Genomic DNA, 13519 nt, shown 5'->3' with positions numbered 1-13519 from the left:
GAGAGGGGTCCCAACAAAAGCCTAACTCTGTTTTTCAATATTCCCTACAGTTTTATTATGGCATCATTTTATCAGTTGGCAAAAAAATCGTCATTCTCATTCAATCAAATGTTGTCACATGGCCAGTTTCTCGTTCTTCTCATCATGATCACAAACCATCAGTTCTAACATGTCCAATTAGGAATTATTACCCTATACATGCTCCTATTCCCCACCCCCTTCACTCGATCAAATAGGGTCATACCCTACTGACATCGTTCCTTGAGCACCCTAAGTGCTAAAAGTTGTCAAACTTTGACGAGACCTAACTCAGAATCCGTGGCACCTGCGAATTATCCATTTGAACCTATGGAGCCATGAGAGGGGTCCCTTACAAAATCCTATCTCATTTTTTCATTATTCCCTATGGTTTTATTAGGGGAACATTTTTTCAGTTGGCAAAAATATCATTAATCTCATTCATTCAAATGTTGTCACGTGGCCAATTTCTCGTTCTGCTCGTCATCATCACGAATTGTCAGTTTTGACATGTCCAGTTAGGAATTATTACCCTATGCATGCTCTTATTTGTCCCCCCCACTCAGTCAAACGCTTGGAGTCATACCCTACCGACGTCATCCCTTGAGAACCCTAAGTGCTAAAAATTATCAAACATTGACTAGCCCTAACTCGAAATCCATGGCACGTGCGAATGATCCATTTGAACATAAGGGGCCACAAGATGGGTACCTAGAAAATACTATATTAGTTTTTCAATATTCCCTACAGTTTTATTAGGGCATAATTTTTTCAGTTGGCAAAAAAATCATCAGTCTCATTCAATCAAATATTGTCGCGTGGCCAATCTCTCATTCTACTTGTTGTGAACATGAACTGTTAGTTCTGACATGTCCAGTTAGGCATTCTTACCCTATGCATGCTCCTATTCCCCCCCACACTTGGTTGAATGCTCAGGGTCATACCCTACTAGCGTCATCCCTTGAGCACCCTAAGTGATAAAAATTGTCAAACTTTGACAGGACCTAACTCGGAATCTGTGGCACCTACGAATGATCTGTTTCAACCTACGAGGCCACAAGAGGGTGTTGGTTCCCAAAATAAACAGGTTTACATTGCCACAAGGTAGAGACCAAGCTATTCTCTTCTAAAATATCTATGGAAAGCCACTTCCAAATATCAATATCCTTCAGGCTTGAACCAACATCAACAAGGATACAAGATCCTTCTACCCTTCAGGCTCTGCAGAACCCGAGAGGGTAATCCCTTCAGTGAACTTCTTGATCTCTGCAACAATACTCAGGAATTTACTGAAAACAAATTCAGATCACCTCAAAAAAGGGATCAACAAAAAGAGAGAATTCTCAAGGATGGCAAGTCCTTCAGTGATCCTCAACCTTAGGATGGAGCATGAGATGGGCGGGACAAATTTCAGAAAATACATGAAAATGTGACAATGATATTCTGATATTTAGAAGATTGTTCTAAGGAATCACAAAGAAAATAGACTAGAAACCAAAAACCTAATGACATTTTCTAGCAAATACTACTACCTTGTTCATTTGGGCCATAGAGTCTTTGAAATGTTGCTGAAATCTGATAACAAATTATCTAATAGCTGATTTAGTTTTGAACGATACTGCCTTACAATATCCTTCTGCCTACAATCCCTTACCCGAACTACTTATCAAATCCTGGTACGAGTCTTATTTCTCTTTAATCTCATTCAAGCATTTTAATTAACCCTTTGGACTAAAGCATATAATGGAAAACTACATACATCATAACAATACAATAAACAAATGAAACCCTTGATCCCATTTGCTCAAAAAAAGATAAAATTGCACGCAGGAGACTAAATATTGGAGAATATATTTGTATAAATATCATAAGCTATCTTCTATCAGATAACAGACAACAATTTCAATTATAGAATAACCCATTTGAAAAGTAAACTTGTAACTGAAGATGGTAAAAAGCAGCAAGGTGAATTCAGGTGGTTAGTATGCAAACAAAACACTAAAACATATTAAAACATGGAACATAAATCAAACCATGTGAAAACATGAAGACAAATGCTTATACCTTGCAAACTTTTACCTTCTCCCTCAGACAGAGCTTGGATGAAGTCAAAGTGCGCCCAAATACCTCCAAAGTGATGTTGATTTGCTCCTAGATTGCTTGATGTAGTTGGCTCCCCAATATTGTGCACAAATGGATGTGATGGATTGAGGATTGAAGGATGAAATAGCTAAGTATGGATGAGTGCTAATTTTGGCATGGCAAGGATGGTTTCTTGGGCACAAACTAGAAGCATGGATTTTCTCAAATTGGAGATGAGATATGAGGGAATGGAGTCGTCAATTTATAGGAAGAGAGGAGGAGAAATGGAGGGCTAGGATTGACCCAAGATGGAGGGTCATAATTTCTTGTGAGCCCACACAAGGCCCAAGAGGAGGTGTGGAGACCAAGAGATATGCCTTAAAGGCATTTCTTGTCTCCACACTCCTCAAGGTTTATTGGGAAGACTTCCCAATGTGCCTTGAGAAGAACAAGGGATAAGATATTCCTTGAAGGATGGAAATGAAGAATTAAAAATTCTTCAAAAGGGATGCTCATGGGGATCAGAGGAATAAGGAGGAATTAAAAATTCCTTGGAAGATGAGATGCTTAGAGAAATGTGAGATTTTGAAAATCTCACATTCACCTAGGAAAAGAGCATTTAAGGAGAGTGGTTACATGGAAGGGACAAGGAGTTGACTTTGTGGCTAATCGTGATGATTAGCCACTAGCAACTCATTAGGAGAGGGATTAGAGGAAAGATTAGGTGGGATTAGGGTAAATAAGATTTGTAGGAAGATTTGACTAGGAGAGAGAATGAGTGGAGGGAATTAAAAATTAGAAGAATAATGCTAAGTGAGTTTAGGGAGTTTCTAGAAGAATTTATTAGGTTAATGATGGATTAGGAAAAAGGTGATTTGGATTAGGAAAAAGGTGATTTGTAGGAATCACTTAGGTTAACTAATTAATTGAAATTAATTAGTTAAGAGGAGGAATTTGAGGGGATTTAATATTGAGGATTTTTAGAAGAATAAAAAGGAATTGATTAATTAAATAAATCAATCAACAGATTATAGTGACAATATTAATTATAATTAATTAATATTGAGGAGGAATTAAAAATGGGCATAATTAATAAATTAATTATGTCAGGAACTTAAAATAATTAAAATAATCTAAGTGTTTACATTTTGCCCCTCTTTTACGCAGTGGCAAATTTGGCGGTGGGTAAAAGATAGAAGAAAAAGAAATAGATGCCCCAGTGTAAAGCATGGGAGGTGTATGCCCCCTCGAGAATTTTGTCGAAAGAAAAATTGACAAAAAATTCTCGAAATAAAGAAGAAAGAATTTGAGTGGATGAGATGAGTGAAGGAGAAAGAGGGAGTAGATGCAGAAAACGTAGAAGAGCATATAGAAGAAGAGAGACTGCGGGGGGAATGGGCCCTCGAGAGGGGCCCATATAAGACACAAAGGGCCCAATGAGGGGTCATTGTTATACACAAACCTTGGAGCGAATCAGAGCCTAGAAGAGAGAAGGAGATATGGATCGCATTCCGACCCATGATCATCAACTGAGAGGACCTAACGGTATGACAGACCCACCAGCTATGGACCACTGGTATGTAGGACTATCCCCCCTTTTGATTTTTTAGGCTAAGGGTAGAATTAGGGCTTAGATTAGGGACAAGATTTGACAAGGTGCACATGTTGATCATTGTTTCAGCGTGTGCACCAATGGGTTAGCATGAGTGCTAGAGAATAGTGTAGGTGCTCGCTTGCAAAAGGTGGTTAGAATAGGTTTTTTAGGGATTGGATGATGTCTAGCACGGGTGCTCGTGCATTGACGCAGGTGCTCGCACATCTGTGCGAGTGCTCAAGGTCTTACGCGGGTGCTCGCATTGAAGGGGGCTAAGAGGCAGGGGAGGGGGTGGGCTAGGTTCTCTACTAGCGCATGCGCATACAAAATAGCGTGTGCACCATGGATTTGGCGTGAGCGCATGGTAAATCAACACGTGCGCTTGGGAGAGGAGAGATTTAGGGGTAGGCTTAGATTTTTGGGATCGGTTGAGGGTATGACTAGACCCAGAGGGTAGAATAGGACTTGAGGACTTGGAATTAATGAATTGGTTTTGCTGGATGCGGGATGAGTTGGGGCCATTGGCCTCGAGGGAGCATTGTCCCGCTACCATGGGTTTATACCGAGAGTTGCAACCAGATGAGTTGGAGGTGTTAGCTACTTTAGGGTTGCATTATGTGGACAGGTGGCCAAGGATATGTGCTCATACTGCAATGATGACAACATTAATGGAGAGGTGGGACAATAGGTATAACACCTTCTATCTTCCTACTAGTGAGGTGACAGTGACTCTTCTGGATGTATGGAGGATCTTGAAGATCCTCATCTACGGTGTGATCCCAGAGTATCATTTGGATGCAGCGGATTTTTACCTTCAGGAGGCTTGCAAGCATGAGACCCCGCTGATGCTAGACAAGAGTAGGATGCACTTGAGTAGGGTGATTGGTATTCGACGTATTCCTCACTTGTTATTGGTTATTTGTGGATTCTTGAGTAGATGGATTATACGTGATCTGGGAGGGAATGGATTTCCTATTGGATGGAGCAGGTTCCTTTACTTTATGATTCATAATGGCATGCAGTTTGCATGGGGAGCTGTGATGTTGGCTCAGCTATATCATGATATGCACCTGGTGGTGTATAGGGAGTATGCAAGCTTGTCGATGGGAGTGACACTTCTCCATATTTGGGCTTGGGAGCATATTGCGGTTACTCGACCACTAGATGTATATGACAAGTGGGACCATCGACCATATGTTGATAGGTACAGGGGGCTACTACACTATACTCAGATAGGGTCTGTATGGTTTTGGTGTTGGATTCCTTATGAGCTTATGCAGTTTACATGGCAGCCATTTTTGGGGTGTGAGAGATGGAGGGGGGACTGATAGCTACATTGGGTTGGGGTGGAGATTTGGATATTTGGCTGATCAATGTATATTATGGAGTACTATGCACCCTATAGAGTGGCGAGACAGCTTGGACAGGTTCTAGACATAGTGGGGGACATCCCATTATATCCTCAGATTACATGGGAGGTGAGATTTTGGGGCCCGACAGTGAGTCCATTGGAGGACAAGACCAGTTTTCAAACAATGTCTCATTTGGTCTGGGATGAGCACATGGGGTAGGTGAGGATCCAGGGATGATAAGGGGATACAAGAGTTGATGGGAGGGGCATTTGCCAATATGTCTTACCATTCCTGGGGTTTTGGAGGATGATGAGCTATAGCCAGCCATAGATCAGGTAGTTAGCGGGGAGGATGATGGGCTAGGTGAGAGATTTGTGGTTGGAGCAGGGCATGGTGTTGGTGGAAAATAGAGGAGAGTCAGTGTTGTATGGAGGAGGGATTTGGAGGAGGGAGAGGGAGAGTGAGAGGAAGAGGGAGAGGGAGTACTAGCAAGAGATGCCACAAAGGCAGTGGGTGGCAGGGGAGAGGATGTCATACCTATGAATGTTCTCAAGGCACAGGTGGAGGGGACATTAGGAGTATCATAGGCCGACCTTGACAAAATGTAGCAGGAGAGGGATACGACTCGAGAAAGGCTCCATTCCCTTGAGGATGAGATACAGATAGAGAGAGATGGGAGGGAGTGTTTGGAGGTAGAGGTGGCACGATTGTAGCGGGAGATAACAGATTTGAAAGAGAGCCCCCATACAACAAGGACAAAGGTGGATGCCTTGAGGAAGGAGGAGGAGGAGTCTTAGCGGATGCTAGAGGAGGCACAGACAGGGATAATTATAGAGGCCCTTCAGGATGTTATCCGTTGACAGGATTTTGAGCTAGAGGGACTACGAAGCAAAGTGCAGAGGGCAGAGGTAGATGTGACATGACTGTGGGGGGAGAGGGATGCAGCCCATCATATGTTGGTTCCTACAGGGCTTGGAAATATGTACTTTGATATGATGTAGCATTGGGATAGGGTAGAGAGGGCAGTTTGGGAGGCAACATACTATAGAGGGTTATATCATGGAGCAGTACCTATGGCACAACGAGCAACCTCGTACACTGAGAGTGTGCGATTCATAGGACATAGAGTCAGCGGCCCACATAGAGCCAACAGACAAGTGGATCAATGGGTTTTAGGCCACTGGGAGGAGGGGAAGCAGGAGGATAAAGTGGAGGAGGTACAGAGGAGGGGGGTGGAGAGACATGAGGGGAGAGCTAGCTCCCTTTTGGCTTGTGTATCATATTTTGACCCTTCAGGGTGATCATTGTACCATTACAGACATATTCATCTCTTTTGAGCTTATATATATGATTTTGTGCTGATGGATGATGTGTGTACTTTATTATGATGGATTCTATTTATTTCCTTGTGATGTAATGTATGGATGGTAATTATGGATATGTTGTACTGACCTATTTGTGATGCAGTGTGGATGCTTATGATATGCCACTGACATGTTTATGGGTGAAGGATGAGTGATCGTGCATTTGATGTGAATATATGCTGTATATGTAGATGTAAATGATTTATGATGAATGAATAATTAGCGTAGGTGTAATCTATATGAAAAATGAATGCAATGTTGTATGTATAGATATTGCAATGTAAGTTACAAATGGTATGCAAGTAATGTGATCTAAATGAATGAGTAATGTATGTGAATGAGTTGATGTCATCTATTATAAATGGATAAATGATGCATGTAATGAAATCTAAGTGCAACCTTATGTGGTAAATGTTTGTGAGAAAAAATGGCAATCTAAATGAATAGAGTAATGAACTAAATAAAATTTATATGAATAATGCCACCTATATGGCTAAAGTGAATGAATAATGCAAAGAGGAAATATGCTGATAGTAATACAATAATCTTAGATGGAAAATACAAGAATATGAAATAAGAGAGGGGTGGAGGGGGGTTAATTGAGGACTCCATGGGATTATTAGATTAGGATTTTATGGAATGATGGTGAGAGTTGTGCACAAAATTGTGGAGAGCCAACCTAGTTTGATATTGCTCTGGATAACCTGCACCACTGATTATAGGAATCAGGATGCCATGAGAAACCCAAGGCGTGGACTAACTCACAGTCAAACGAGAATTCCTTACACACAACTATGCAAGTGTTGAGAAACACTAATACAAAGTTGTGGGTACATGCAAGGAAACCCTCAAACACACCGATACCTCTTGTAAATGAAAGGGTAAGTGTTGATAAACACTAGTACTAGGTCACCAGTTTATACAAGAGAGATCCAAAACATTCCATGGTATGAAAATATGCCCCAGTATGCACCTATTGTAAACATACTTGGATATGAAAAATCTAAGCAGTTGTAGGTAGGTACAGTTGTAGGGCAAAAGATGCAAGTCTAAATGAAAAATCCAAGAAATTCAAACAAGTCATTCATTTATGACCAACTGACACCTCTTGCCAAGAGTAGGATTAGGGTGGAGGATTAAGTTGCCAGGTGAGGGAAGGATTCATCCCTAGGGCAAAGGATAGAGCGAGTGGACTTTTGGATTAGGCAAGTGATCATATGGCTTTTTAGAATACCTTGTGGACTTAGGACTTCTCTCAAGACTTTGTGAAGCTCACACAGAGGCACAAAAGCTCAGTTTTGATGGGACATCCCTTATTCATGACTTAGGTGAAGACTCATCATAATATGCGTGATTGATTCGGAGATGGAAATGGAAAGGATGTTTCGATGGGTGGATTGAATGGGGAGGTTGTTTGGAGCACCAACCTGATAGACAATGGATCCAGTTTATTTACCTTGGCATCTACATGGAGGTTTTCACCAAGGATCTTGTCCAAAGAGCCACAAAGGGATTTTCACTAATGGACAAATTGATTTTTTTTTTTAATTTTTAATTATTTTAAAACTTTTTAAAATTTTTTTAAATTTTTTTAAATTTTGGGTGTCATAGGGTGCCTATTTGCCAGTTTTTACAAAAGTACGATGTTTTTTCAAGATCTTTTTCTCATTTTTTTTGTATTTTTCATGATTTTTTGATTTTTTGACAATTAATGACTTTCTGAGGACTAGGCATAGAATCTTTTTAGGTGCATGATATTAATTGGATCATCCAAAGGATCTCCTTTAGGAGTAGCCAACTGATAGGCCCCTAATCCATATTTCGCTGTGATTACATATGGTCCAAGCCAATTAGGCTCGAACTTGCCTTTCTTTTCTCTTTCTTGAAGGTTTTTCTGATTCTGCATGAGGACAAGGTCACCAATTTCAAATTCTCGGGTTGTGACTTTCTTAAGGTAACTCATGCATAGACAATTCTGATATACCCAGAGATGGTTCAAGGCCTTGAGGTGCCTTTCATTGAACAATTCTAGCTCTTATAAGCGGGTAATTCTATATTCTTCATCTGGTAGGATATTTTGTAGCGATACTCTTAGTGAGGGGATCTCGATCTCATGGGGGAGGATGACTTTGGAGCCAAAGACAAGGGAATAGGGGGTGGCGCCTGTGGGTGTGTGGATGGAGGTGAGGTAGGCCCACAAAGAAGGATGGAGTTGGAGGTGCCAATCACGACCAACTTCATTGACTATCTTTTTGAGGATTTTGATTAGGGTATTATTAGAAGCCTCAGCTTGACCATTACCTTGGGGGTAATATGGGGTTGAGAAGCGATGTTGGATGTCAAATTTCTAAAAGAGTTCCTTGACATCTTGGTTTTTAAATTGTCTGCCATTATCTGTAATGATAAATTTTGGAATGACATATTGATAGATCAAGTAGTTGAGGATGAATTTGGATATCTGCTTACTAGTGGCAAAAGAAAGAGGGATAGCTTCTACCCACTTGGTAAAATATTCGGTGGCAGTGATAATGAATTTATGTCCGTTAGAGGATGAAGGGTGGATTTTCCCAATGAGATCGAGCCCCCATTGTGAGAAGGGCCAGGGTGTAATGAACGACTGCAATTCTTGTGATGGTGTATGGATCTTGTTGCCATGTTGTGGGCAGGGGATGCATTTCTTCACATAGTTATATGCATCTACTTACATTTTGGGCCAATAATATCATGTTCTCAAAAGCATTTTAGCCAAAGTGAGCCCACTCGAATGCGCACCATAGATGCCTTTGTGTACTTCACACAATGCCCATTCCACCTCTTTTTTATCTAAACACCTTAGAAGGGAACCATCAAAATGCCTTCTAAATAGGGTGTCTCCAAGGATGGTGTAACAAGCACATCTGCGAATGAAGGTTTGCTATTGGGTTTTTGTAAGGTGTGGGGGAATGGTGTTGTCTTTTAGGAAAGTGAAGGTTTCTTGGTACCAGGGGGACTCGGGACCAACAAGTACATACACCAGTTCGGACTCTGGTAGATTGTATGTTGTAATGAATAGTTGCTTGACCAAGAACTCAGACTTCTGACTATGTGCTGGCATTTAAAGGAGGGAGCCAATGGTGGCCATTGCATCTCCAGCCCTATTGTTTGTTCATGGGACTTAATCAAACTTGATTGTTGTGAAGTGCTGCTTAAGATATTCAACCATGCTATGATAGGGGAGAATTTTGTCATCTTTTGTTTGGTATTCATCATTGACTTGTTTTATGACAAGCTGGGAATCACCATAGACTTGTAATTCCCTTATCTTCCACTGGATAGCCAAGCGTAATATTGTAATGAGTGCCTCATATTCTGCAATGTTGTTGGTACATGAAAAAGCTATCTTGTATGACTTTGGGATGAAATCTCCTTAAGGTGTGATCAGTAGTATTCCTACCCCCAATCTATTTTGGGTGTAAGAGCCATCAAAGTATAATTGCCATGTGGAGGATGTGGTGATAGTCATAATGAATTGATCCAGTAGTTCTGTAAGAATAGGATGGTCACCTGGAAGTGGAGCATCAACCAACTAGTCTATGATGACTTGTCCCTTGATTGCTTTTCTGTCTATATATTCAATGTCAAACTCGCTTAATAGCATGACCCATTTAGCGGTTCTGCTAGTGAGGGCAACTTTTGACAAAAGATATTTAAGCGAGCCAATCTTAGCAATGAGTTTTGTTTTGTTGTTCAACATATAGTGTCAGAGTTTCTCTGTACTGAATACCAATGCCAAGCATGCTCTTTCAATGGGGGTATAATTTAGTTCATACCCCACTAGTGTCCGACTGATAAAATATATGGCATGTTCCTTCCCTTGATCATCTGTTTGTGCCAATAATGCCCCCAATGTGACTATGATAGCATATATGTACAAAATAAGAGTTTTTCCAAGAGTAGGAGGCATAAGCACTGGAGGTGATGCCAGATATTCTTTGATTTTTTCAAAGGCCTTTTGACACAAATAGTCCCATTTGAATTTTGTCTCTTTGCGCAATAGGTGTGCAAACGGATGGCATTTATCTGCAAGTTGTGAAATAAAATGTCTAACAGATTGGAGTTTCCCTAGAGGTTGTGTATCTGTCTGAGAGTCTTTGGTGGACACATTTTCATGATGGCTTTCACCTTTGCAGGATCAGCCTCAATGCCTCTACGAGAAACAATGAAGCCTAGTAGTTTTCCCAATGTGACACCAAAAACACACTTCTTAGGGTTGAGGCATAGTTTGTATTTTTCCAATCTTTGAAAGATCTACCTTAAGATAGGGATGTGTTCTTGTCTTGTCTTTGATTTGCCTAGCAGATCATCCACATAGTCCTCCATAATTTTATGAAAAAGGTCATGCAAAATCATTGTCATGGCACACTGAAATGTGACTCCAGTATTTTTGAGGCCAAAAGGCATGACCTGATAACAGGAAGTCCCCCATGGTGTTGTGAATGTAGTTTTATGTTGATCTTTGTCTGCAATCCTAATTTGATTATATCTAGAAAATCCATCCATAAGTGATAGCATCTCATGCCCTGTTGTAAGGTCCATAATCATATCTATGTTGGGGAGCGGGAAATCATATTTAGGACAAGCCTTATTTAGATCACGGAAATTAGTGCAGATGCGGATGCCCCCAATGGGTTTGCTGATAGGTACAATGTTGGAGACCCATTCAGCGTAGTCTATTGGTTCGATGAATTCTACGTCCAACTTTTTTTTGGAATTCTGCCTAGACCAGGAGTGCAATATGTGGATGCATTTTGCGCAACTTTTGTTTTATAGGTTTTGTAACTAGGCAGACAATGAGATTATGAACCACCAAGTCAAGATCTAGACCTGTCATATCAACATAGGACCATGAGAAATTGATTTTTGCCTCTATGAGGAAGTTGATGAAGTCTTGTTTCTCTTTCTCTATGAGGGACTTGGCAATGAGCACGTTTTTTGGAATATCTTCAGTGCCAATATTGATACTATCTATTTCTTCTATTAACAAATTTGACCTGTCTTGTGGAAGATAACCAATGGTAGGGAGGTCAATTCCCTCATCGTCAAGTGCCTTTTCTAGGTTTTCACTTTTGGATACGCCCTTTGTTTTTGCTTTTTGCTCATCCAAAGGTACCTCGAAGAGGTTTTCACCTAGGGAATCATGTTTTTTCTTTTTATTATCTTTTTTGTAGCTAAGGGCATTGACCTGACTACCAAAGTATCCTTTCTCATGTAGTTGAATACCATGTATCCTGTTGCAGTCTTCCAAATTTTGCATAGTCAGGAGAGTAATGAGAGTGTTATCATTGGCATAGATGTGTAAAGTGGGTTTGTCACATTGGCCCCAGTCTATGAGCTTAGGATGGACAAGATGTAGCTTGTGTGAAATGGGAGGAGTTATAGGGGTGATGGAATTGACGTGAGTGTCAAAGAAGATGTTGTTTTCATATTCATAAGGCATTTCATGGAACTCCTCTATGTCGAAGTTTTTGATATCCAAAAAAGGACTTGAAGGGGCACCAACGACAATAATATTAGGCATCGGGGTGTACCCCAAGCCTCTATTGTATTTGTAGGAGATAGGATTTATGGGTGATTTTCTTCCTTTCTCCTCTAGTCCCAAGCCATGTCCTTTGTAACCCATTTTTTCAATTATAGCTGATGCTTTTGGATACATTTTTTAGGTATTTTGCTGGGTCTTCATCTTCTTCCCGGTATAACCATGAAGAGACATATGTGTCAAGGCTTTCCTCATCAAGTGGGCCCCATTGCAGGGAGGTGGTATCTTTGCATTGTATAACCAATTTTTGATCTTTTTTGAGTTCTTTTGGTTTGCCAAATGACTTAGAAGATAAGGGGAGGTTGCCTATTAATAATACATCCTCCAATTTGTATTCTCCACAACCATTATCCATGATCTTGATTTGTGTGTCTACTTGGGATGAGGTGGAGGCAACATTTGATGTGTCAGATGGAGGAGTTGGCGAGGGTCTTTTTAGTGGGCAATGATATGGATTCTTCCCCTCTAAGAGCTTTCAATATTGAAAAGGTTGTGGATCACCTTTGATAGTGATCTCTCTTCCATTGAAGGGGAATTTGATGCATTGATGATAAGTGGAAGGGAGAAATTGCAAGGAGTGAATCCATGGCCGACCGAGAAGAATGTTGTAGGGGAGATCAAGATATAGTACTTGATAAATACTAAGAGCGGGGGGTGAATTAGTATACCCAAAAACCTTATGAAACACTTAAGCAATTTTAATGCAGATTGGTATAGCCCTTTAAACAACAAATCGGTTAACACACAAACAAGCCAAACAGGAAATAAATAATTCACCAACAATAACACAATCACCATAACACAAGATATTTTAATGTGGAAACCCAAATGGGAAAAAAACACGTTGAGTAAAACTCACAAGTCTACTATCTGCAGAATACCGACCAGACCAATTAAAGTCAGACTGGTTAAGGCATTACAATGTTCTTCACCAGAATAGATCCTATTAGGAATCTTGATCTCTGATAGGAGATGAGTCCTGTTAAAGACTACCTTGTTAAAGGATTTCAGATCCACAACCGTGAACCACCTTGTTAGAGGATTTAGAAAAGGCTTAATTGAGCCTACCCAGTTAAGGGTTTCTAACTTGTTGAAGAGATTAGTATTCAATAAGTGATCTACAAAGTAGCACAAAATACTTAGTTAGATCCTTGATTGCTCTCTATTAATGCATTGCAACATTACTTTAGTTTTCTATCCTTGGCACGTTCTATCTCTGTCGCAAGATGCCTTCTTGCAAAAGACCTAATCTTCTTACGCAACACGCTTCACACAACACTCTCAAAACCCTAGACATGATGTCCTCATATAGGAACCTGATTTCATGTCGGTCCAATGAGACTGGATTATAATTTCCTAGGTACAATGCATCTAGACATAATTGTAACACGACACAAAATCATCGCATCGGTGTCGGTGGATGATAACTCATCACACTTTACAAGTTTGTCGGTTAACAAAAACCAAGTATATCGATTACCGGTTTACAAACAAAGATTGGAAAACTAGAACATAGTATTTCGATCTTAAATAG

Source organism: Cryptomeria japonica, chromosome 1, assembly GCF_030272615.1.
Source record: "Cryptomeria japonica chromosome 1, Sugi_1.0, whole genome shotgun sequence".
NCBI lineage: Eukaryota > Viridiplantae > Streptophyta > Pinopsida > Cupressales > Cupressaceae > Cryptomeria > Cryptomeria japonica.
This window is presented reverse-complemented; position numbering follows the sequence as displayed.